The sequence below is a fragment of the Excalfactoria chinensis genome, chromosome 1 (genome assembly GCF_039878825.1).
Source record: "Excalfactoria chinensis isolate bCotChi1 chromosome 1, bCotChi1.hap2, whole genome shotgun sequence".
NCBI lineage: Eukaryota > Metazoa > Chordata > Aves > Galliformes > Phasianidae > Excalfactoria > Excalfactoria chinensis.
Window position 1 is genome coordinate 105,041,062 of NC_092825.1, and position 27,690 is coordinate 105,068,751.

General features: G+C 41.7%; 1 long non-coding RNA gene across 1 annotated transcript in view; it reads left to right on the top strand.

Annotated features, from left to right (window-relative positions):
* Window positions 1–5,061: 5,061 nt before the first annotated feature.
* Window positions 5,062–27,690, top strand: part of LOC140261657 (uncharacterized) — a 29,939-nt gene continuing 7,310 nt past the window's right edge. The window contains exons 1-2 of the long non-coding RNA XR_011905758.1: window positions 5,062–5,392; window positions 6,422–6,574. This is a non-coding gene — a long non-coding RNA (uncharacterized lncRNA). The remainder of the gene's footprint in view (window positions 5,393–6,421; window positions 6,575–27,690) is intronic.

Here is a 27,690-nt window from a genome sequence, read left to right on the forward strand (position 1 = left end):
AGAGCGTTGCCCAGACTAACATGAGTTCTTTCTAGAGCACTCTGCTTGGAGAATCTCATCTTTCCAGTACTTATTATGCTTATCTGAACTTTTGTTTAACTCCTTTGCACTTCTGCATTTCTCTCTGAAATACAGATTTTGATCAGAGGCTAGAAGCAGGGTGGAGCTTTACACAACTCAAAACATGGCAGCTAAGACTGTCAGGATTAAAGGCATCAAGCAGGAGGGCTGCCACTTCTCTAGAACCAGCCCTTCGCTGACACTGCCCAGAGATTTCACAAACACAGCCATCAGATAATTACAGACGCTCACATTGGCACCAGTCTTGCTCCTCTTTCACAAGGCCCTTCTTTGCATGCCTGCATTGCCACAACTCGGTTTTCTTCTTAGAAGGCACTGATAGTCAGAAAGTGAAGGAAGAATTCAGAAGCCCCACAGATCTATTTCAGCATGTCTTGGAGTTTGGTACACACTGCTATCCGAGGAAGCAATTTGGGGAGCCCAGGGCATGCTTCCTGGGCTGCTCTGCTCAGTCAGAGCCCAAGCATCTAGAAAGTATACTCACAGGATTAATGCTAGAGCACAGCCTCCATCCTCCCATCTCTATCAGGTTTCAGGTTTATTTCAGAGCCCATCTGTCCCAAATAATACAAATTTGGAAAAAGCCTCCAGCTATATTCTCCTATGCATCTTCAGAGGACATCCACAGTAAGGCAAATATACAAATTAATTATAAAGGCATATCTTATATCCCCAGAGACCAGAGGCTTGGTTCTCTTTAACTAAACTGCAATTCCTTTGTTGTTGTTGTTGTTGTTGTTGTTGTTTTGTTTGTTTGTTTGTTTATGCAAAGAAAAGTCAGGTTGAGCTGCAGGCAGCTGTTCTGCAGTCAGGCACCACCAACTGGTCTGAAATTGGTCCTGAGCACAGGTCCCACAACCCTATCCTTCCACTGGACTTCTCAACAGTGGGGCAGAAAAGCAGCAGGATCATCAGCTCACCCTTACATGCTCTGGATGGCATTCATGTGTCTATCACACTTTCTCAGAGTAAGACATGTGCTTTTTGTGTTTGCTGGGATAGGTTGTCTCCATTCAGATCTTTGACAGAGAATGGGAGCATGAGGTGTCTAACCCCACTTCAGACCTCATAGGAGACAGAGCTTCTCCTTGAGGAGGTTTGGAAGTAGGAGAACTCCCACCTCTGTGTCGGTCTCAGGGCATTTGAATAGAAACAGAACGTACCAACCTTGCTAGGTAGAAGTAGGTCGGCTTCTTTGGTAGGAAAAATAAGCACTTGGGTGCAGCAATCTTCATCAGGTGTATGGTATCACTTTCAGTGACATGAAGAGGCAATATCTGGAGATTTAGCAGTTCTTCCAGTCTAGGAAACATGTAGCTTCAATCATGGTTAATCATATTCACTGCTATACAAGCTTCTCACTTGCTTGAGGCTAAGACGAGTTTGAAAATCAAGAAATATAATTCTGTTTTTGATAAGATTTGCCCTTCTATTGCATTTTCTTCATCTGAGGTGTACAAAACAGCTATTAAATGTGAAATAGTTGATCTTGGCAAGGTCATTTTGAAATGGATGAGTATCACTCATACTTTTATGCTGGAGGCTGGGGCATGGAAAAGCTATGTGGACTGACTGCTGTCTATGTCGATCCTGTAACAGAATCAGGAGATCTGTATTCTTCATTATAGCTATCTGAAAGTAAGTTGTTCTTCAGTATTTCAACTATATGGTTTCTGTGAACAGCTTGTGTGGCTCTCACTGAGCTAGCTTTAAACTAAAATGCTTAGAAGCAAAGTACTGGCTTTGAAGCTATGTTTCTCCTTTTTCCCAAATATCCAGCACCAGGATGATGGGTTTTCCAGAATTTCCTGATTTTGCACTTTCCCAAGGATCTTAAAGTCTCATTTTGAGTTGCAAGACTATGTAACTCAGAGCTTCCCATTTATCCTTAGCAATTTCAAGGGAGAAAAAAGTTTTTTCTCAAGAATAAGCATTTAATATGCATCACAGTAGACTTAAAAGGGGACTCAAACCAACTAAAAGCTTTCCTACTACATCAGAATCTCAGCTTGGAGATGAGGCCCCTCTGCTGCCTAGCTAGCAGTTCTTCACAACATCTAAATTTCACAGCTGTAATTCTCTATTTCCAACAGTGATGACAAGGTGAGGCTGGTATACCTCCACCACTTCACCCTCACATGTTAACAATTTTACTTACCATCTTGAGACCTGGATCTCAAACACCACGAGAAATGGGAAATGCCAACCCTGTATACGCTCACTATGCCAATTCCTTTTATTTAGAACTTCCATCAAATTCATTTTCCCCCTCCAGGCCTCATACCAGCTTTCCTCATCCTCCAACTTGCGCACAGGGTGAGGATTCTAAAGGTGTCAAATCTTGAGGTTGTTTCACTGCATAGATGCATGGAGAGAAACAAGTTTTCAACTTGCATTAGTGCCTACAAGTGGAGTCTTCAGAAGCACCTACATCTACTCACTCTCAGCCTGGTAGGACTCTCCCCTGTGCTACCTCGCTTATCAGGTAATGATGATGCTGCAGCAGGGTGTAGGGTCCAGCAGACGAACAGGGCTCTGTGAAAAACATTGAGCCTGTTTGTGCAGGACCTTCTGCACAGCAAGTCACTAAGGCCCTAGGGGAAGAATCCTAGCTGTTGAATGACTTTGCTCAAGCAGGAGACAGACCAGGGCTGTAGGGTTTTAACAGAGCAAAAGAAGCTCCCACAATGACCTGAGACAAGCTGGTCTGGCTGTGGAACCAAAGCTGAGCTCAAGATGTGCAGCCCATAGGTAGACCTACACCTTACCAAAGCACTTTAGTCTTAGGGCAGGGAAGCGCCCATCCCTGGGACTCAGCAGTGCCATGGAGCATGGGGCTGGGAGCATGGGGTTGGCCATCCCCATCAGCATGTCTGGCTGCAGGGATGCAACACATCAGGATACACATATCACCACCAGCATGCATAGGGAATCCCAGGCCTAAAACCCCCACAGTATTATTTGATATGCCCACCTACAGCAATATTGTAGGCTATAAATTTTGCATGTGGCCACTGTATTCTTCCAGAGCATGTAGGCAGCCGTCAGCTTCCTAATCCCGAATTTATTGGCAGCAACGAGAGGAAAGAGGAAAGGAAAAAAGAGGGCAAACCTCTCCTCAGCACTTTGAAGCACTCCGCTGTCGGTGGTTACAGGTTTTACGGTCCCCGTAGGCTCCCAGGAGTGTCACCCTTCCCAAAACACCTCCAGGAGCAACGCCCTCCTGGGGTCTGTTGTGATAGGACAAGCAAGGGGAAATGGTTTCAAACCAAATGGGAGATTTAGGCCAGATATAAAGAAGTTTTTGATGGCAAGGGTCGTGAGGCACTAGAACAGGTGTCCAGAGAGGTTGTGGGTGCCACTTCCCTGGAGATATTCAAGGTCAGGCTGCAGGGGACTCTGATAAACCTGACTGAGCTGTAGATGTCCTTGTTCATTGCAGGGAGTGGCCTTTAAGGTCTCTTGCAACTCAGGCCATTCTATGATTCTGTGAAACCCACCACCCCTCAGTTTTCCACCTTTTGTCACAGTTACACACTGAGCAGTAACTCAGAAGCAGCACCTTCATCACTGTTGCTAAGGAACTCAGGAAGAATCACCACCCCAAGCTTTATATCCTTGCCTCAAGTTTCATTTCCAGGACACCACAAACCATGGGAGCTCCTTCTGTGAGGACCCTCACCAGGAAAAGCCCAGCCTTGTCCAATCAGGCTTTATTTTCAATACTGGGTAGTAGCAGAGTCTACCGTCCAGTAGCCTACTGTCCAAAGCAGTGAAGACTGCAAACTCATGAGCTGGAGTCATCAGCATTTTTCTCCATAGACTTCTGAAAGGTGCTGAGGATTTCACTGAAGCATGACAGGAAAGCCAGGATTGTCCTGTAGCTTGGGTCTTCCTGGGCACAGGAAGGACAGAAATCATAGAATATCCCAGCTTGGAAGGCAAGGATATGTAAGGATCAGCCTTGATCTGGGTCAACTACAGGCTCAACTTAGGTGTCTCACATAATGCAAATGTCTGAACATCTGGCTGATGCATATAGCTTGCACAGTGCTGGTGTGTGTGAATGAAACTCTTGCATCCAACAAAGACTAACGATTATGCCATATAAATGACAGTTTTGGAAAGGAGTTCATTTTAAGAAAGCCTGGCAACTTAACACTTAGCCACTTTGCAAAAAAAAAATCCAAAAACCACTTCAATCAATTTTCATAACATTTTCAGGTTGATATCTTCCTTTCCCCATCATTTAGCATCTCATTTTGTATCATTCCAACTTCCTCTCTCCTCTTCCCTTGTGAAGAATCTACAAAACAAAATACAAAAACCCATGAAGGAAAACCAGTCATCTGTGCAGACTTCCATGATAAGACAAAATAAGGAATGTGGCATGATTGAGGGAAAACTAACAAGAGAACAGCACACAAATATAATGGTCACAGAATTGTTTGAAGAACTGAAGGTGAAAGACAGGAGGAGGTTTTGATGCCTTTATCCTAATGAAACAATATACCTCCAATAAAACTGAGTCTCACAGGATCATGGAGTCATAAGAGTTGGAAGGAACCTCAGGAGATCACCTTGTCCAACCCCTGCTAAAGCAGGCTCCCTACAGCAGGCCACATGGGAAAGCGTCCAGCCTCATTACTTTACCAGGTTTGGCAATTCAGATCTTGCAAGCTGTGCACAGACCCCCGACTCAATGAAGTTGTTGCTCTGATTTTGATTTTATGTTATTTTTATTATTATTTTTTTTATTCCTGGCTAACAAGACAGCTTAGAGCAAACCTCGGCATGCTGTGCCTTGGCACAGGGAACAGGGCTGTCACAACACTATATACAGCAGCTCTGATTCCAGGCAAAGGGCTCTCAGTCGACTCTTTTGCATTTCCCACTTTGGCTTCACCCAGTGCTAAAAACTGAGCCCGTTTCAGCATAACTCACAGTTATCTCTTTCAGATCATCTGTAACGCATTCCCATTTAAAGATCCTTTTCTATCACAAGAGCCGCATGAAGCAGTCGTTATGGACAGGCGTGGCACTCGAATCTAATGATGTGGAAGAAGGAGGGACACAGAACCTTCTCAAAAGGCCCTGTGAAAACCTCCCCATGCACGAGAGCACTCCACCAGGTGGGCTGATTGGTGATGGGTGACACTGTCCACACGCTGCCAGAGAGCTCCTCGGCTCCATTCGAGGAACCAGGCAAGACGTGACTCACGCAGCTCGCTTGCAACGAAGGAGGACCATCTGCTAGTCATGAGCAGATGACAAATTCACTGCATTGCGTCTTGTCGCTACTTCCAAATTTGTAAGTAAACACATTTTGTAACCTCGCGCAGAATATTTGAGAGCTTCGATAATGGAAAAGTTTAAATTTATGTAACGCGACTAGCGGGGAGGGGGGTAGGGAAAGAGGGGATGTTTTATTCTGAATGGAGACCGAAAGCACCCGCTCGGTGCCAGCTCCTACCGCCTCCTGCCCGCACGGCGATGCTCGGCGTTGCGGAGCGGGAGCGGGGCGCGGGGAGGCGGCGCCTGCGCTCCCCCGGGCGGCCGCGGTGCAGAGGTGCAGCCCCGACATCTGCCGGGCCCGGCTGCGGAGCAGGCACCTTCATCCATACCTCGGGATGCGAGCCTACGGTGAATGGAAAATCGAGGGGATTTCACCTGAGGAAGCTCTACGCTAAACACAGAAGGGCCATGCTCGCAGGACTATCATCGTCCTACGTGAGTCCAGCCCTCAGTGCTCCCAAACAGTGGCACTGAGATTAGTGCCACCAGATAGAGAACATGGTGATGATGGGTTCATAGCCGGACTGGATGTTCTCAGTGGTCTTTTCCAACCTTAATGGTTCTATGATTCTGTGCTTCTAGACATACTAGCTTCCACTGAAGGTAACGACTGCTTGTCAGTTCTTTTCCAGACAGTCTTGTGATTAATAAGTACTTTTCTGTGAGTCGCTGCCACACGAATCAGACCTACAAAGTGGCAAAGGACTAACTATGCTGGCTCTGAAAGCTGATATTAGGAAGAATGGGCTAACAGTGAGCCTTTTATCTTTAATATCCACATAGAATCACAGAATTATTAAGGTTGGAAAAGATCTCTAATATCATGTAGTCCAACTGTCAACCCATCACTACCATGCCCAGTAACCATGTACCTCAAGTTAGCCAGCTTAAGGATGCTCTCTGTTACTATTATTTTGTTTGTATTCCACAGTGTGTCTGCCTTCCTAACTTGGGCAGCTTTCAACACCTCTTTTTCTTTTGGGTTTCATGACTGTAGATCTTCCAAACACTCAAGGTGATATAAGATGTTCCATTCTGTTCTCAGCTTCTTCAGTGGTCACTCACAGCTGAGTGAGGAGAGCAGCTAAAGATGGAAGAAGAAAGGCAGAGACCAGAAAGAAACCTCTGCAGACTCACCTTTGAAATCACAAGAAGCAGTGTACAGCCCAAAAGCAAGCAGTGGGTTCTTGTAGATCAGGTACACATGAAGCCATCATTCTTACTTGGTGGTCCATTGGCTTTTGTGTCTTCTTCTTTGTGTCTTCCTTCTGGACATGCTCATTATCCCCAGCCCCTCTTCCCAAGGACTTGTGCACCTATTTCTCCTTCTTTTGTCTTTTGGTGTAACCTCTGTATAACCTCACTTACAAGCACAAAGTCCAAGTCCCTCTTCCTGTCCCTGATGATTACAGCTCTGTTTCCCTGCTCCATCTATCCAAGAGTCCTGCCCCTTTGGTGTTATCCAAAAGCTACTGCCCTTCCAACTGAAGCCCAACAGAGCCACTCAGCTAACAGTCTTGGGTCATACTGTATACCCTCAGGAGTGTGCCACTTTCTGTGTGCATACCTCTGAAAGATATATTTGGGCCAGATTTCTCCTCTCATCTTCTGTGATAACATCTTTCCCCCAGCTCCCATCTTTACTTCCACCTTTCATCTCCTTTCAGCTGAAATTCCCATACAGATTTCTGATATTCCCAATTGCAGCTACTCCCATCTCCTTTTCTTTATGGTCTCAGCAAACACTATTTCATGCATCTTGAACATTCCTATACACATCTTTTGCTTATGGGTAGCCTTGTCTCTATTGCTGATAATCCCTTTCCCCAGCTCTGCCATCTTCACCAGTTGCAGCAGAATATACCTTCTCTGTTCTCAAGGACTTCAGTGCACTGTTCACTAACCCAATAATTTTTTTTTCCTTCAGCCACGTGTGCTGCCTTAAGCATGAGCCTCATAAAATCCTAGATTCATAGAATCATAGAAATCACAGAATGGTTTGGGTTGGAGGAGACTCAAAGTCCACTCAGTCCCAAACCCCTGCTGTGGGCAAAGCTGCCCCCAACCAGCTCAGGCTGCCCAGGATCTAACCTGCCCAATCTGGCCATGAGCGTCCCCAAGGATGGGGCACCACAGCTGCTCTGGGTAGCCTATGCCAGGGCCTTGCATCCCTCTGAGGAAAGATTTTCCCCTTAACAGATAATCTAAATAACCCTTCTTTTAGTTTAAAGCCATTCTTTCTTGTTCTATTGCTATGTGACCACAGGAAAAACCAGCTGTCTTCCAGATAATAAGCTCTTTTTAAGTACTGGAAGGCCACACAGAGGTCTCCCTGAAGCCTTCTCCTCTCATGTGCCTATTTAATAGAATTTCCAACAAACTCCTTTGCCTATTCTCTGTCAATTCTTCTCAGGCATGAAGCAAGCACACCACAAACACTTGTATGGCCACTTCCACGTCCGCTGTCAAAACCATCATCACAAGTCTCTGGGATGCTCCTAGAAAATCTTTACTGCAGTCTGCTTGTGTGCTGAGCTCATTTCGGATCTGTCAGATGCTGCTGTTCCATCATTTCCTTGTGCTTTCCCTTCTCTTTGTCTACTCAGTCATTTTCCTTTGCCTCTGCTTCAGTGCTCAGCTCTCTAGGACAGGGACCATCTTTTTTACTCAGTCATTCAATACTCCATCTGGAGATGTCCTGCTTCTTGATTAAGATTCCTATGAGCAATGGTGATATGAATAGTAAATCATTAGGATCGACTCCCTCTGTTGGACTATCACTCCAGGCATTCACTGCAGCTCCTGTTAGTAATTTGTCTTTAACTTTGCTTCAGCACTTTGGTTCAGAAGGTAGGAAACGTGTATTGCTAGTTAGCTATAGTCAGGGTTGCCACTGAAAACACTGGCAAATAATCTATAGAAATAAGTGTCATAATTCCCTATTTCAGAATGAAGGTGTTGGTTTCTCTAAACTTAAATTTTTAACCCATTTTACTCAAATTTAATGTAATGTAGCCATTCAACTTTCGTTTTATTCCAGCTGCTAACCCCTCACCTAGTTCAAATGATTCATCCTTACTGCATTCACTGCCCAGGAATGTTGGCTTTCAACAAACTACAGCAAATAATGTAAAATAAACACCAGTGTGCTTTCATCTCACAACAATCTGGGTTAAGTACATATTTCACACACTGCACCACAGGATATGTTAAATTAAAATCAGAACCACCAGATTTAAAAATCCAATGCCAATTCAAACCATTGCTGATTTATTTCTGTATTCACTTATATGTAATAGTGGGCATGACTAACAACCATTGCTTTTTAACCCTGAAATGTGCAATTTGACTTTTTTTTTTTTCTTCATTAGCTGAGGAAAAACAAGGATTTTTCTTTGAAACTACTCTTAGTAAATATCCTTCTTATTTTTGTCAAGTATACCAATCTCCTTGAACAAAACCAAGAGCCCACAACTAGTCATGTGTCCATCTTTCTCTTCTTCTAGTGTTCTATATTTTCAAAATTACATCCAATCACACACTGAAAAAGCCTGGAATGGCTTACTTGAAATGACAAATACATTTTTAAATGTCTGCTGCTTCATGCTGCCAAAATCAAGAAGTCACCATCTTGCATGCATTCATTTTCTAGTCAGAAGATGTACGGGAGCTACATGTGAACAAAATACTGCAAAAAGACGTGGAGACTGGGATCAAACAGGAAAATATCTGCATACTGGGCAAGACTAAGATCTGCCCTTATTTAATGCAGTCTTACTCTTGATTTCCGCAGTGAAATTTTATGAATCCATTTTATGAATCTTGCTTCCCATTTGTACAACAGTAGGGTAGGATCATGCTTTGGGTGTTGTTCTGTTTTAAAGATAGGTAGATAAAGCATCTTATTTCCTTGAGACTTTGACAAATACAATACTACAGATTTCCCCAGTTTTAGAAACCTTTCCATCTTTGCCATGCTGCTGCATGTAGACAGATACAGAGGAGTCTAAAAACCAGAAATAAAATTCTGGGCTTAGTAAGAGAAGAATTATTGTACTTCATCTCTTTTCTTTCCCTTTTCTAGACAAAGCTACTGCTTTGACTCTGAGGTGTTTGGTTGAGGAGATGAACAAGCTGTTTCGGAAGCTTTGCTAACTTTGACAGTGAGATTCAGCTTTCTCTGTGTTGCCTGGAAGAATCTGCTCTTGTGGGAATGACTAAAGTGTCCTGAGGACAGAAAAAGAAACAGCTTTGTTTTAAGAGGTTAATGGTTCCTGGATCCTGAAGGACCCACCACTTGCCAAAATTTCTGCTTGCTTTTCTCCTCTCAGCTTTCATGCTGCTGTCAAGCTAGACAACATCTTTCCCTCACCAAGGAAGAACATTGACCTTTACTGGTGTTGACAAATACAGCAGAAGACAAATCCAGATACAAATATTTTCATCCATTGCCACAGAAACTCCCTCAGAGCCATTGAGCCTGGTCAGGTCAGCTGAAATGTGACTGCAGTCCGTTGGCTGAGAATGGATGGAAAACCTTTCTCTCCCTAACAAAGCAGCTTCATGTGCTCTTCTACCCAGCTCAGGAGGAGAACATCTCTATTCCCGCAGCCCTGCTTTGTTTCTCTTTTAGGTCAGCTTTTGTATGAGAGGAAAGGCAATGAAGCTTGCGAGCGGTTGGAGGAGGTGGTGAAAAGTAGAGCAGAGGAGTTGGTTTTAAAAGATGTGCAGGTCAGGCACATTATTCTTGCTGAGATTTTTGAGACACAAATGAATATTTGTATGTACAAAATTAGAACTGCTTTCTTACAGCTCGACTGCTGTAACTGAAGTTTAGAGCACAGCACAGTAGCCAGTGGCACCACGACTGGCTAAGGTAAGGAAAGGTAAGGTAAGGTAAGGAAAAGAGGACAAATAAGCTAGCAGTTTTTCTGCTTTTGAAATTAAGAAATGATGAATGCCAGGATCTTCAAAATTCCAAGAAGTTTCAGCCCAAGGGATTTTCTCAGGTGGCTCCAATGGTCTTTGGATTCCATCCGTAGAGAGAACACTTTTACAGCAAAATGTAATGACAAGCAAGAACACTTAATCTCATAGCCACTGTACAGCAGAATTCTATCTAGCTGCATTCTTTTGCAGGTCTATATACTCAATTAGGATAGCATATCAGATTATTTTAACCACCGAAACCCTTGTTCTCTAATATCCAATTAGGCCTATATTGCAGGTTAGGGAAGTGCTAGGGCAGGCTTGAGCTAGGAAATGCAGAGCAGCGGTCAGTACACTGCGGTGAGAGGAGAAGGCCATGTTTCAAGTTTTGATCCAGACACTTCTCTTTGACATATTGATTAGTAAATCATAGAATGGCTTGGATTGAAAGGGACTTTAGAGATCACCTTGTTCCGTCCCCCGCCACTGGCAGAGACAACTCTCACCAGGTCAGGCTGCCCACAATCTGAACCATGGTCTGTTCATGGGCCTGTCCATTACAGAGCTGCAATCTAAAGAAAACAACAACAAATTAGTTTGTCAAAACCAAATAGTCTTGTTGAAGAGATCGTTTTGAAAAGCAAATTTTTAAAGAAATTCTTCCCAGAAGGTCTCACTGAATTTTCCACAATCACATTCTTCAGTTCTTCATTTTGAATTACTTTTTACTGTACTGGACTCCTACTTCAATGATGCTTTCTTTAAATAAATAAATAAATAAATAAATCGTACTTTCAAGGTAGAGAATGAGGAAGTGCATTTTTATCAAAATGAGACATCAAGAGAATTCAGTGAAGGCTGTTGGTTTTGTTGCAGGTGATTTAGGGGAATTTATTTTCACCTCATAGGAAATTTGGAAGACAAATTGAGTACTTTCGTTCATTTCCTAGAAAGAATGATTTTTCAAAGCCAGTGCTTTCCCATTAGACCAAATACATCCAGCTCTCACCCATCCCTCATTCTCAGGAACCCGTACCATTTGCTGTGGTTATCTGTAGCTGAGCTTTGGGTGCTTGGCAGGAGAATAACCAAGGAAAAGCACTGTGCTGTCAGGGCAATAGAATTGTTGGCTAGTGGCTAGGAATGGCTGAGCTTGAGAATTACCTATGGTTGCCTGCAAGTTGGCAGCATAGCTGGAAAGCATCCAGGATCTCAAAGTGCCCAGAGTTTACAGGCCTGCCCAGGAAACAGCCTACTTTAACAGCTTTGGGACACCCGGGAGGCCTTTTTTGGTTAAGTGTAAACCTTTGCTCACACGCACACACCCCACCTTAAGCAGCAATCGAGTCATTCTCAAAGAATGTCTTTAAAAAAAATTAACAGCTTTACATAATGTTCCAGGAGATTAAAATTTTCTGCCTTCCATTTCTGAAAGCTACTGGCTTACAAGATTGAAAGTCGAAGCAGCAAAAAATCATATGTGGCAGTACTTGCTGCCTCCAACCAGAGGGAGTAGCCTGGTACCTTGTTGTGTTCTTTCTTGGGTCAAGAGAGGAAAGAAAAGTGAGATAATCCTGGTGTAAGCTACAGAGTGTCCCCTTGCATTTCTCATTACAAGCACAGAATGATGCATTTGGGATCACTTTACCTCCTGTTAACTCATGGATGCCTTCCAAACACGTGTTCAACATCAAAAGTATGTCCTCTTCAGGTGGAATTTGGAGATTCCCTTTATTTCTCCATTATTTGTGAAAACAAACAAACAAAGACAGATTAGAAGTGAAGAATGGCTCTAAATAGTGCCACTGGGGTATCACCTGCTGTACTTGAAGGGTCTGTCTTGCTGGTCTTGTTTTTCAAACAAACTGAGAAGTTCATCCACATTCATAAGAATTAATTAAATATTGGTATTTTATGACTATCTGTTCTGTAGAAAAAAATAGTGCCACTAGCAACAGGCAGAAGCAGCTATTAGAAACAGTCTTTATAATACTACACTGGGAGTAAAAACCCCAACCAGCAATGAGAATTGAAGGAGAACAGAAGATGGGACAGGTCAACTGACATCTGCAGAGCCTGACCATCCCTGCCAGCCTGTCTGGCTACTGGGCTCACCAAATATAGGCTTTTTGGGGATCTCTGTTTGACTGTGATTCTTAACAAAATCTCCACTTTCTTTTCATACTAGTATAAAAAAAAATGTAGGCTTAGTTGTCAGACTATATTCTACATTGTCTTATTCCAGTCCCTTGCACCCCAAATTGCAGTAGGGATGCAGCTCTAATAACCACTCACAGACAAGCTGCTAGCATCCTCAGATAGAACAAGGGTGCAAAGAAAAAACAACATCTCAGGACAAAAGAAAAAGCTTTTCCAAATTTTTCTCTCTTCTCAAGTATTTGATGAAAATGTACTAAGAAGCAAAAAGGGACTGAAAGAGAAAACGACAGTGTATGGGGCTTTCTGTCAGGCTCTGAATATGAAAGATGAGAAAGGAAAGAGACTAAATAAAGGGAAGAAATACTAAGAAAATGAATAAAGGGAGGAAATAGTCAAGATACGAAAAGAAAGTAAGAGACAAAATGGCTGAGAAAAGGAGAAGAAATTCTGAAGGAAACATGTGAGGCTGCAAAATAGTAGTTGTACATGTCTCTAGTGGAAAATGGTCATTATGGGGCACTTACAAGCAAATATGACATTAAGAATTACACAATAGCAGATAAGTAAAGGCTGTGGGTAGGTCTGGATAGTTCTCCTCCAAATAAGGCTGCCAAAAGTCAGCGTTCCCTTATTGGAGCTATTGTGAAGCTAAAGTTCACTTGTACTGAAATGTTTCCTTACTTTGTATCATAGCCTGATAAGTGATTTGTTCCACTGGGAGAAAACCTTTTATCACCACAGCCCATGTGTGTTTTGTTGGCACAGTATCTGAAGTCCAATTATTCAATATACTTTTTCAGCTGGTGGGTATTTGTTTGAATTTTTAACAAAGGCGGGGTAAAGCACTGTTTTTGAAAAATTCTGTTTTCCACTTTCTCTCTGCCTGGGCCTTGGCTCTTGTCTTGCTACTTTCTGTCTCTATCTACAGCCAAATCCACTCCCTGAGGCACTAAGGCGCTGCAGCCCTTAAATAAAAACCCTTTGAGTGTTTGCAATACTCTACACATCCACATGCACCCTGCTACTTCCAGTGGCCACTCCTTTGCAGAACGCTGATGTACTCTAGGCAGGCTGAGGAATATCTGCTCTCACATAGGTACCACTGAAGGGACCAAGCATGTAGCAAAGACAAGCACAGAAACCACAGTAGTGCAACTGGGCCTCCAGGTGGTACTGCAACCGCTGCGTGGGATGGCCTTGACAGCAGCCTCTCACTAAATCCATCCTCTCCTTGATTTTGTATGCTGGATGGTAGTCAGAGCTGTAACCTGTGATCTTGAGGGTGGCCACCCTGTCTGTGGTGGTGGGGTTGGAACCAGGTGATCTCTGAGGTCCTTTCCAACCTAATGCATTCTGGGATTCTGTCACTTTCTCTTTCTGTCTTTCTACCCTGCAAGCATCTCCCAGTCACACAGTTTAACAAACAGGAGTTCAGGTGCAACTAAAGCTACCTGGAAATGTCACAGAACTTTTCCAAATGTCTTGCTGTTTTCAGGAAAGCCCCCTTTTCACCCTCCCAACTCTATTTACACAGTATTTTGCAGGACATTTTTCTCTTCGGTTCCTCAGTAACACAAGCTTTACATTTTAATATATATATTTTTAAAGTTATCCCCTTCTTTGCTGTGCATATGTATGTTCTGTTTAGCATGGCTATGATGAGGAAAAGTTCTAACATTCATGCTAATAGTGCATCCCTTTTTGACTTTTGACCAATGGTGCTACAGAAGTTAGGCAACGGTTAGTCAGTCTGTAAACATTATACGTCCTCATAAGAGATGCTGGTAACAGCAGCTATAAATCACAGACTTGGTAAAAGCTGATGGCAATCTACATTCCATATAAACAAAGATGTTGGTACCCCCCAGCATCCCTTCCATTTAACGATGTCTGAAACAATCAAAACCATCTCCCAAACCACCGACCACACGTCTTGAGATGCACCCATAGGGATTTCCTTGGAGATGAGTTGCAGGGCATGACATTGGAGTACTGTCTGGTTGTAGCTCTACTAAGAATCAGAGTAAAAGAAAAGAGAAAGCATTCATATAACCAGAAGATAAAGCATTCACACCCCCTTTCTCCCCCCCACCCCCCCCAAAAAAAGAAAAGAAAAAGAAAAAGAAAACAAAAAAGAAAAAGGAAAGAAAAGAAAAAGAAAAAGAGAAAAAGATTGTGTCTCTGGCTAGAAACTTGGACCCCAAAATTCTTTTGGGCATACAACTTACTGAAAAGTCCAACCTCCATTTCCCATCAAGGCAATGAACTTGTTGCTTGTTGTCAGGAAGAAAAACAACATAAGATAAATAAACAGGTCTACCTCAAATAAATATGTCTCTGAGGATCAGCATCAAACCAGCATCCTCCTGGAAACAAACTAGCAAGATGCTGTCTCTTCTGCTGGGATGAGGGAATTGCTACATGTAACCACTAGAAAGAACTTGGGTTTGTGAATACTGAGCTGGGTAGCTGAGATGTTGCAGTGCAGATTTGCCTCCCCTTCATTTGCATAGAACCTCAGGTCTATGTAAGAAAATATCCATGGGAGAAAGAGTGATATAAGTGGCAGTGCTCAGCTATGTGCCCACGAGCAGCTCCTCTGAAGTAGCTCACTGGCAGTTATGCATTTCAGTGCAGGTGTGCTGCTGTCTTCTCAGGAAGGTGAGAAGCTTCAATGCATGCTAGGCAGGTGGCCAGCAGGCGCTGTGGAGTGATAGTGATGGCATTGCTTTGCGGACCGGTCTGCCCTTCTGAACTGCTTTCAGCTAGGGGGCACTGTGAAATCGTTGTGCTCCTCAGTACAGCTTGCCACAAAATTTGCACGGCCAGGGAGAAAACAAACAAACAAACAAACAAAAAACAGGAATAAGCTCAGCTACAACTACTGTAGAAGCTCTGATTTCAACACACCTCTGTGGCTGCTGGTTGCCCCCTGGCATTGCAATCCCTCTTTTTAGTAATAGCATTTGAAAAGCATGCAATGGAAAAAGATTTATTGAATGCCCATTGCTATTACCCTCCTACCTACATCCAATAATGATCTTCAACACCTGGCTTAAAAACCACCTTAGAAACAGTTTTCTGACAGCACTGCTTAACACAAACCCAAGGTACTGATAACGTGCCGACTGCAAGCTTTGAAATAACCTTTGAAAGTAGTTCAAGAGGGTTATTTTCTTCCATCAGATGGCACGTTATCCTGCAATATATTTGCCTTCTCTCCGAGTGTGGCACACTGTGATTAACAAGTGTGTTATCTTCTGTTCACAATCACTTGTAAAGGTCTTGAATACCTATGACACTTCTCCAGCCACCCCTTCTGTTCTCTGCAAGCCTTTCAGCTTTACACTCAGTTTAACATTTTACAGCCAAATCTGAATGCGTGGGACAGTGTAGTATCTGTTCCAGACATATCCACTGAGTTCTGAGACAAAATGTTATGAGGGCGGCTCTGAGAGTAATGCCTCCTATTTTGTATGTTGGCCCACAACATCAGAGGCAAATGTTGGTGGTATGGCAGTAGAGGTTGTGCCATCTCACCAGTATCCCCATTTTGCTGCCATACGACAGATGGCAGCAGAGGGGCACTCTGATGTGGTGGCACCTGACACAAAAGTGCATATGAAGCAAAGGTGTGTCACTGGATTGCTACATGTGGAAAAAACGGCACCCTCATTGATGCTTGCTGAATGTTTATGGACACCAAGCAGTGGATGTGAGCACAGTGAGGTTGTGCAAGGTGTGTTTCAGTAGTGCTGACAGCAATAGCAGGTCATCTCCACAGGTGCAGATGTTTATGAGTGCAGCATGCAGACTATTGTTCATTGCTGGAAAAAGGCATAGAGCTAGGGGTGATGACTACATTGACAAATAGTGTTGTGTAGCTGAGAATTTGCTCTATCAAACAAATAGTGCCATTGTGCTCATCCTGTCTTCTGCAATTTCCATCAAAATAAGTAGGAAGCATTACTTTTGGAGTGACCTACATATAAGTATCTCTGCATTTTCATGCTACATTCTGGTAGGATCCCTCCACTCACAAGTTTATGAAAAAGTTAGACTTTGAGTCCAGGAATCACCATTACCACATATCACCTGCTTTGGGCTCCTGTATAACATCTTCAGCATTTCATCCACTCCATCTTCTAACATCCTAAAGAGAATTACTGTTCCCCCTTGTGTGAATCCCTCACTGAGTTTAGCTCCGTCCAGGTATTCAAAATACAGGTGCCTATTGCTGAGGGTTTCCTAAGGGCCAAACCTCTCCGGAAATGTGTAGCAGAACATCCCTGTGCTGTCCACAAAGAAGTGTTAGAGCCTGGAAGATGTGAATCATTTCTTTGAACCTCAGTGAGGAATTCAGGTATAAGTTCTGGGGACAGGAATAAGGGTAGAGCCTTCTTTTGAGGACACTTCTTTCTCAGCAGTCCTGGCACAGTTATCTGTTTAGGAGACACTGTTTTGAATGCGTATTTTCACAGCATTAAGAATTACAGTTCAGGGTCAGGGGCTTGCTATGCTTGACATTAGAAATCCAAAACCTACAGCTCTTCCATGCCCTGTAAACAATTCCTATATTTTTATTTGCTACAAAATCAGAGTGCACATACAGCTTTTGTCTACAGTTTGCTCCAGTCAATCTGGTTCTTTTCTATTTTTTTGATCAGCACCTTACTTCCTTTCCTCATACTGCCCAGGAGTGTTTCTGGTGGTTCAAGGGGATCCTAAACTAAGTCAATATGGCTTGTATGTAGTAAAAAGCAATAGCAAAGACATCTTGTTTTCTGAAGCTTTTCATTCCTGACCTATATTAAAAAAGAAAATGATGTTTATCTTGATCCAGAGTTGCTGCTCTGAACAGCTTTTCTTGTATTCCCATGATAAAAATACAAATATTGGTATAACAAGCAAAACAGAGAGAATCAGGATCTTTCTGTGAGTATCAAAAATAATTATTTTGTGGATCATTAGAATTTTCTTTCCTCCTTAACTCTCAGTCACAGCTCCACTAACCATGCCTGACTGGTAAAGATATTCAGTAAAGATGGTAGTATGGTATGTATGGTAGTAAAGAAACTGGGATTAAACTCAATAGGAAGCAGTTGTCGAATATTTTTCAGTAGAACAGCTTTGTGAAAGCAGAGACTGTACTCATTGTTTTCACTGTGGAAAAAACAGTGCTGGGATGTGGATGAGGAAAAATCTGATACATGCTGTTACTCTTCACTCATTCTTCACTTACTCTGTAAATAATAGTTGAGTTGAATTCAAGACACGTTGCTCAACTCTGAAGTTGTTTAGAAATAACTTCTAAGAAATGAAGGAGATGGCATCCCATCTGAGGTTTCCCATCTCAGAATCTGTTCCATTAGAGACAGGAAAGTTGCAGCAGAACTTAACTGCTATCAAACATGGTGGATTTTGTTTCAGTTCCTCCCCGGAAAACAAAATGTGGTCTATTCTGTGACAAAAAAAAATGATGGCGCAAGATGCAGAGGCAGGAAGACTCTGGATCCTGGTGGCTTCTCTTCTCTAGCTGGCCTGAAGTGTGGCTGTTCTTTGTGATTTAGGAGAAGGATGGTGCTGTGTTTAAAGTACCAGCCCAGAACTCAGAAGGAATCGGTTCTATTTCAGGCTCTGACACCATCTTTCTCTGTGACACTGAACAAAACATCTGTACAATGAGAAAACAGAAAGATGGTGAGACAAATTCATTACAGTTGGTGAACAGACAGTGTGGCATTCTGACTTTAGAAACAGTGAGATTTAAAAAGAAAAACTGTAATTTTTAAATGAATTTTAAATTTTTTGGTAAAAACAAAATTAAATCCTTTAATAACAAAAATTGCTAGTTAGAGAGTAAAAGGTAGTATGTGTATATCATTATAGCCCTTCAGAAATGAAGCCCGTCCACAGTCTGTTCTCTACTCTCACTCTACTGAGCTCATGTGAGCTCAAACCCTCAGTGAAAGAGATGGGAAGGAGGTGGAGGAAAATAGAAAAAAGGCTTAACAGATAAGATCCCATTAGCAATGCTCAATAAAATGTGTGGAAAACAGTAAGTGCAAATGTCAAGCATGAGTTAGAAAAAAACACTAAGTTAATTTTCCCCAGTCTGGTGGGATAGCTGGTTATCAATTCAAAGATGAATGAGAGGGTTCAGAAAGTGTGGTCTCCTCAGAAAGTGCTCTGTGCACCAAAAATCAGAAGGCCACCTCTGCCAGCCCAAATCTTAGAACCATTTACTCACATTGTGTAAAAATACAGAAGTATCTGCCAACCCCCCAGGCACCGTCAGTACCAAAGCTTGTGGCATCTCTTACAGAATTCAGAAATAATATTGTAATTTCTCCTCTTTTTTACTAGAGAGAATGATGACCTGAAATTGTAAAGGATTGAGTACTGAATTATTCAAAGCATGGAAGGAAAGCATCCCACCTTTTAAACCCTTAGTGCTTCCAGCAAGAGGAAAAGACGTATCCAAATGTGAAAATTGAAGGGGAAACAACAGTGATTTCTAAGGTTGAAATATCTTCCTTTGTGTGGTGTGATGTATACATTTTTGATCAATGAATGTGTGTCTATACATATACAAAGAGAGAAAACATGACTGAGAAAAATCATCCTTGCTCAGAAAAGTTAAACTACAAGAGAGTAGTTCTGGAACCACAGAAGGTAAACAGTACAGTTCTTGCAATCACATAATTGGGAATAGATATTAATTTTCTGTAAAATTGGCTTTTATTTTGGCAATGAATGAATAAGTTGGGTTAGAGGACAAGCAGCAGCTCCACTTCTGTAAGACAACACTGGTACCTCAATGGGCACAATGGCCATGGAGAACAAACTTTTGATTTAAGTTCATCTGGGAATGCCAGCTCTATTCCTGGTGCACTGCAGAATACAAAATGTAAGTCCTTCTCCCTAAAAAGATCTTGGTTGTGAAGGTTCAACCCAGAGTCCCCAGAAAGGGAGAAGGCCAACTGTGTTCTGGACTACATTTAAAAAGGGGTGGCCAGCACAGAGAAGGAGGTGATTGTCCCCCTCTACTCAGCTCTTGTGAGACCTCATCTGCATTAATGCATCCAGGCCTGGGGCCCCAGTACAGGAAGGATGTAGAGCTCTTGGAGCTCTAGGTCCAGAGGAGGGCCACTAAGATGATCAGAGGGTGGAGCGCCTCTCCTATGAGAAAAGGTTAGGGAAACTGGACTTGTTCAGCTTGGAGAAGAGAAAGCTCCAGGGGGACCCCCTTGTGGCCTTCCAATACTTGAAGGGAGCACATAAACAGGAAGGGGGATGCCTGTTTGTGAGGGTGGATAGTGTTAGAACAAGGGGGAATGGTTTTAAACTGAGACAGGGGAGGTTTAGGTCAGGTATTAGAAGGATGTTTTTCACACAGAGGTTGGTGACGCACTGGAACAGGTTGCCCAAGGAGGTTGTGGATGCCCCATCCATGGAGGCATTCAAGGCCAGGCTGGATGTGGCTCTGAGCAGCCTGGTCTGGTGGTTGGCGACCCTGCACATAGCAGGGGGTTGAAACTAGATGGTCATTGTAGTCTTTTCAACCCAGGCCATTCCATGATTCTACAAAAGCAGTAGAAGGTCTTTAAAGTCAGCAACAAGGATGCAAGATTTCTGTTTTCCGCAAAGGTCTTGCATTTCCATGATCAAAATGAACTGGACTCTCAGGTTTGGTTTGTCAGTCTCACTAAAAGTCGCCTTAGAAACATCTCTTTAGTTTGTTCTCTTGAAAATGCTGTGCCTAGGGATCTACCACAGGCAACCCACCCTGTGGAAAGTATACTGAGGGAACAACAGGCTCCTCGAATATCACTGGATTTAGAATGCAGAACTAGCCACAGTGTCCCAAGCTTCCTGCTTACAAACTACTTCAGTGTTGACTCAGTAGGAGTAACACCATCCACTGAATCACCCACCCATCCGCAGCACCTGCTTCTTCCTTAGCTTTTATGCCTTCCCTGGAATGACTCAGTTTAACTCTTCTTAGCTTGGGAGATGGGAGAACACCATACTTTAAGACATGCAAGACCCCCTACTAATCACCATCCTTCTGCAGTCTGGGGCACAATAATCCCATGTCCACTCCCCATGACTCCACACAGTTGGGGGTTGTTTTGTAAGTTTTCCAACCCTGCCTATCTGGAACACTTTCCTGCCGAGACACTGACTCACTTCCTCTTTAGGAAGCTCACCCAAAATCCTTTTCACTTTAGCTTATAAGCTATTATTAACTCCATGTGTAAAGCAAAACTTTACTCATCAGGAAAGCTAGATGGGAATTTTCCAGTGATACACATTTCTTATTGGAAGATGTCGATTTGTCAAAACATAAATCTTATTTAGAAACACAGCAGTTTTTCTTAAGTTTTCATTAGAAAAACTACTTGCATCCAGAATGAAATTTCTTATTAAAAACAAAGGAAGAGAACAGCTCAGATTAGCCAAGACACTAATGTTTAAGTCACAGACACAGGAGAACTGGACCTTTTGGTAAGATAAGGACCTGAATCTGGTTTTCCTGTCTTACACACCATAGCAATCACAATCTCTTAAGGTGAAACAAGTTTGTGGCCTCTCCTCGATGCTATTTTATGAAGTCAGTCAAACAAAGCCCTGAACCTGAGATCTTCTCCACCTCACATTAGTGCTTAGTCCTTAGGCAACTGGTAGCTCTGGAAACATATCATTTTTTTCTCATTTTCATAGAATAATGAACTGTGTTGGTAGGGATCTTCAAAGATCATCTAGTCCATCCTACCACAGGCAGGAACATCTTTCATTCAATATTGTCCACAGGATCAGATTCATTTCTTCTGAGAAAGTTCAAATCTGCTCAAGTTCTTCACACTGAGGAGCAGGATATTTTGAAATCTTGTGTGAATCATCAAACAGATCAGTTTTGATTATTGCTTGCCAGCACTGCTGTCCAAGCAGCAGCTCACTCTGTTCACTTTACAAACACACGAGTTGTAAGGAATGTGCTGTGTATTTCTTGCTAGTGGGAAATTTCTCGATGGTGCACCTCCATCAGAAAAGGCACGCTTCAGTTGAAGTGTTTCCACTGAAAAGCTTCATATTTATTAAATTTTTAAGTTAGGCAATGTTTTTCCACAGCTGATGGGCACTCCTAATTTGTTAGAACTTAGACACAGTCACACATTTGGATTTTGCTACAGATAAAACCTGTATCATTACCCATCTGTCTATGTTTTTTCATGAACTAAAGAAACAAGACTTAATTAACAAGTGCGACTCTTTATTCTTTATTTTCCAGACAAGGTTCAGAATGCCTTTCTAATCTGGCTTGAGATATTTACTTAAGATCAAATTTTGACATTTAAATAGGTATTCAGTAGCTTACACTGCTGCTGTATTTCCATCTCTTTGTAAACGTACCTTAGTGCAGTATGTGGAATGCCAGATGATAATCTGAACTATAAATCTGTTTTATATTCCTATTTTATCAGTCAGTAGGAATTATGTGAATAATGAAATCATCCCACTTATTTTAGTATTGAGCTCTGTTCCTTACCTCACGTTAGGCACCTTAGAAACTTATAGGTTGTCTCCTACTTGATATTCAAGAAGTTCTGGCACTGCTTATTGGTCCCTCAAAGGTCCCTCAAAGGCAAGTATATGCTGTCCACTATGGCTGCAAGCATCCATTCAATCTAAAACACTGAGCAGGATGGTTTTCATCTCTGGAGAGCAAAGGCTTTCGTTGCTCTTTATGCTGGAAACTCTGTATGAGGACACACTTTCTTCCAGTACTGTTTACTTAACTGTGAGACTTCATAGTGAGAAAGGCTTCTTTCTTCTAAGAGAACTTTATCATTTTAGAGATCTCATTTCTAAAGGAAATGCTAGTCATCTGTTTCTAGAAAATGCATTCTTTCAGGAAGGCTTGGTCTTGGCTGATTTTGCTTCCTACAGGCATGCCATGGACCTATGTTTAATTCTAGAAAAAAAGGATGGAGAAGGGAAATGTCTGTGCAGATGAAAATTTCAGCCCAAGAGTGAAGAATCTCAAAGGCTTTTGATTTCAAAGCAACAGAAAAGAAAAAAAATCCAAGCCAATCTGCCTTTTCCACCCCCTTCTATTTGTCAGTTACTCCCCCTCCTCTAGACTGTCAGATTTCACTCCCATTAGACTGTATGGGAATATAAATCTTGCCAGAAATGCTTCACTCACTTAACACCTACCTGCTGGAGCTTAGATTCAGAGAGAGGAGAAAAAAATTCAATCCTAAAACCCTGGCAATTCTTATAAATCAGTGTTGCTAATCTCTTTTCAAGAGAGTCAAATGTAAAGTCATGTTCCTTCTTGTGAAAACATTACTAGCCTGTGGGTGTCAACACAGCCTTCTTTTCCAAGAAATCTGTTGCATCCCACAGTGACTCTAGAGAAATTGCACTCTGATGACAGTGAAGAGAGGCTGCTAGAAAAACATCACACACCAGTTCTATACAACAGCAACCTCAACAAGCTCTTGTTTTTGTAAGATCAGCTCTCTCCAGTTTCATGAAAGGCAGAGCTGAACTTCACAGATACATTTTAGTGGTTTTTTTTTACATTGTCATTGTTGTGAGCTCTCCTCTCCATCCCAAAATTACATTTTTCAACTGTTCTTATTCACTCAATGCCAAGAGACACTACCTCATTTCTTTACAGCTCTCCTGAAGACTAGATAGCAACTTCAGCCACCTGGTTGCTACCTTACATGGCTTTCTTCACTTTGTCTTCTGACAGTGGGGCTATCTCCTCCTCTGAAATCTCCTCACCATCAAGCTGATCTGTTTATGGCAGCAGCCTCGTTTTGATAAGGGTCTTGTCCCTCTATGAAAAGACCATTCTGGGTCCCTCAAATCATTGCAGAAGCCCAACTACTGATGAGATCTTAGGGAGATCCCATCACAACCAACTTCCCAGATTAGTATCTGAAAGGTGTCCATAGAACCCTTGGAAGCAAAGATTCTCTGCCAGGAAGCATTTTTACAACCAAGTGAAGGAAATAAATGGTGCTGAATGAAGGGCAAGTATAGTCTCAGGCAGTCAACATCCAGTATATTACCACAGGACAGCACTCATGAAGTACTGTAGTAGAACTTAGAAGTCACGTGCAATATGTCAAAAGTAAGTTCCTCATTATATGAACAAGAGTATCCTTTGAATTCATAAGCACAATGAGGAGCACCATAAGCTGTCATGAGATCCTTCCATTTCCTACACTGACTGATCTGAATCATTGACTTTTACACTTTGAGTATGTGTATATTCCATTTTTTGTTTATATTCACTTGGGCAGAAAGGAAGGTCATGTATCTCTTTGATGTAGCATCTAGAGCATAGACTACAACTCTGTCTTTGCTACATTTCTATTCAAAAGAATGACTCGGTGTGTGGCAAGTTCATAAGAAGTTATGGGACTGTCTGAGAAGGCTTCACTCTAGACAACACTTGTACTTTCCAATCCTAGAGCCTCACTTTCAGCAGTTACCCTACTGCCAGAATGAAATCAAGATAGCACCTTTTCAGACTGCCCTGAATAAGCAATAGCACATACCACAGTCAGTGCCTGTCAGCATGTAAATGCACACCTTAGGCATGAACAGGCAAAGCTTCATGCCTCGCAGCCCTCAATGGGCGAGTTTCCTGTCTGACAGATGTACATGTCATGGTATGATACTTCATTACAGGAGTGTTTGTTAAAAAATATACAAACTCTTACTAACAAAAAGAAGGAGAAAGAAAAGACCATTTCAACTGCAACTATTCACATGGAAGTAAGTGTCTATTCAAGAAGACAAGAGGTAGCAAATAAGATGGTTACACTTAACACACAGTTCTTTGCTTTGACCTCCAAATCCGCCTTCTCCTTCACAGTTTCAACCTGTCACCTCATTAAAAAGTGGAGATGACTGGGAAGTGCTGATGCTTGAGTGTTGACTTTGGTAGAATCTCCATCATATTCCCCCATTTGTTTTTGATTCTCTCCCTCCCACATTGCACCCACACTCCTAAAACTCAGGTAAAATCAGCACAAAAGTTGTCTGTGTGAAGTGGTGAGGGGCAATAACCCCATCAGGGACTTCCCATGGTGCCAGTCTGCCCTACTGCCATGGCTCATCTGAGCCATTCTCCCTCCATGGTGTATCTGTCTTACAGTCCTCTCACAAATCTCTGATGGTTGAAAAATCTGTCAACTTCTGAAAAACATGTTTAGAACCCACTAAAACTAAGACAGAAAAAAGAAGTAGAATGAAAATTCACTGGAAAATAGATAAACTATCAGATTTAAATAATAGTAATAATAATTAGAATCCTAATACATTTTTAGATTCTGGAGATTTGGAAGAAAAAAAATCTTTTTTTTTTTTTTCCTTTTCTTTTTTAAACCTGATTTTTTTCCCAATAAAAAATTGTACCAAATTCTGATCTCAGTAAAAACATTGGCAAGCTGGTATCCATTTTGTTCTGGTTCATTAATCCATTCTGAGAAGTGACAACCTATATCATGATTTCTTGGCAAGGCAATATCCAAAAGGCAGCTCTTTGGGTAAATCATAGTTCCAGTGACATCACATGGTATTGTGATAATCTACATCACACAGCAGTCTACTATACTGTCTAAATCCCTTACCAGTCACATTACTGTTTGTAACCTGGCCAGTTTTACTTTTATTGTTAGTATCTTCATCATTTATTATTTACACTACAACAGAAACTCAAGTCACAACAGGGACGCACTATGCAGTGTTAGATGTTTTAACAATATATGCAACACTATTCCAAAGATCATTCATTCTTACTCTGCTGCTATCTAACACTGACTACACTGACTGGACTACACTGAGTCCATCCAAATAGATTTTCACCAAGCACTTAAATGGCTGAGCTTTGGCCAAGAAGGCACCATGGAATTACTCATACTGGCAGGCTAGATGAAGTATAAGCATCACCAATTCATCCAATTATTTTTCAATAGAGTATGGGGCCAGAAGGGACTTTGTATGTCATTACTCTTGATATTCCAGACATTCTTGTTTTGAGTTTGGTTCTGTGGAAAGAAATAATAGTCTCTTTCATTGACAGCAGAGGACAAGTAAAAATTAGCACATTTTATGGGACATAAAAAAGTCCATTAGAAAATGATGTTTAGAGAGTGACATTTTTCATCCTGCAAGTCAACTCTTCACCATGTTTCACAATAAAATATTGATGAAAAGCATATGACTATGCTTACCAAACATTATTTTTCAAGTCTTCTATATGTTTAGAGAGATTTTAAGAGAGTAATGTCGGAACGTGATGAAAAAGAGTATGGGGAAAGTAGTGGTAGTTTAAACTATATCTTTTTTTCTGGGCTCTATTCAAGGAAGAAGTTAATAATAGCCTCCCAAAAGCTGTTTTGGTAGTGCTTTTGTGGTTTAGTTCACTTACGGCTCCTGTAAAATTGTGTTTCAGCCTAAATTCAAATAGTAGATATAGAAACATCAGAAGATCTTGATTGTTTGAGATCCAGATCTCAGTTTAGCACATCAGCCAGAACAAAAATCTGGATCTGAATGCCCTCAAATACTAGTGCTTGACTTGTTGGTCCACTCATCCTCCCCTGGGGATTCTCTCGTTGGAAATGAATTATCTAAAGAATGAGGGTAGGACAATCTCTTCAAATGCACTTTAAAAAGACAGCTGAACAACTTAAAAAGGTTTTCTATATATACATGTGTATGAGCACCAGCCTGGAAGATATTCTATAAACAGAACTATCCAAATGAGTACAAAATCTCTTTACACTTTTGTCATAATTTGAGTTAAAGTTCTGTGTTATTCAAATTTAAGTGAGACTGAGTTCAGCTTCCAAGATCCAGCCACTTTTAATATCATGGGATACAGACTTACCAAATCTGCTGTGAGAGCTGAAGCCTGGGTTAGTTTTTCATCCACAAACTGAGATGAGCATCACTAAAAAAGGCTTTGTTCTTTTCACTCATTTTCTATACAGTTTAAGATATAAATATGGGAATACCAGCTAAAAAACAAAACAAAACAAAACAAAACAAAACAAAAACCTTTTTTTTTGACAAGCACAGTCTTTTCTAATACTGGCACTTCCACCTCAACCAGATGCTTTGTTTTGCACATTTATAGCCTGCTTGCATCTTCCAGATATGCACATGAGATGCAGTTTCCTTATGAACAGGACTAATTTAGTGATGACCCAGAGACCTGCTCAGCAAAGCATGTGCCCCAGACAGGGTATGTGAATGGCTAAATTGGCATCTTAACCTGTACAGAGACACTGCTGCCGATTCCACACAGTATTTTTGTATCTCACTGTTCCAAAATAAATATCTCCAGCCAAAAAACCCTCCTGGCCTGCAAATATGTTCATGCATACACCTCTGTGCTATAAATGAAATATCTGTAGTATTGCAAAACCATACTGAAGGAGCCAACTGGAATAGAGCAGAGCTAGCACTGGGAGGTGTCTGAGCTGCTGAATTCAGTGACTACACATATGTCATATCCAAAGGAGCATTACACATCTCACATTATTTGTCATGTTGGTGAGTATGAATTTATCACTTGGTCTTCTGAGACCAAGCAACAAGTATTTGAGGAGGACTGCTTTAATTGCCATATGTGGAAGACAACCATCTGTAATCACAATTGCAAAGGAAAACAGAGACCTTGTGACATCCACCGACTTCAACAATTAAATGTAAAGGACTCAAGATGTCTTGTTTAGTTCCAGTAACATGGTTTTTGCAGGAAATTTGTGCCCAGGCCACACTTTTCAAAAGGCCAAAGGAAGCAGGGCCAGTCTATGAAACTGATAGTAAACAGTCAAAAGACTGCAAATTATGAATGCCTTTAGGTAGACAATGTAATTCTGGTATGACTGGTATGAATATTCTAGAATTTCATATCACATTGCATCTGTTAGATTTCAGTCCTTTTTCATCACTTCAGGAGAGAAAAAGTGATAAAATGGAAAGTAATTAGAGCTGTTTCTGTGTTTCTTAATGAACTAGTAGAGACTGGACTCCATGTCACTTGAGGCAATGAAAAGATATCAAAGCATCAAATTTGGCCTTTCATCCTAAGAGTCAGTTTATACTGAGAATTGACCAAATGAGTGCAAACAGTTTGAATTCTGCTCCTTGGTACACATGCATCTCATTTTATTTCAACAGAAT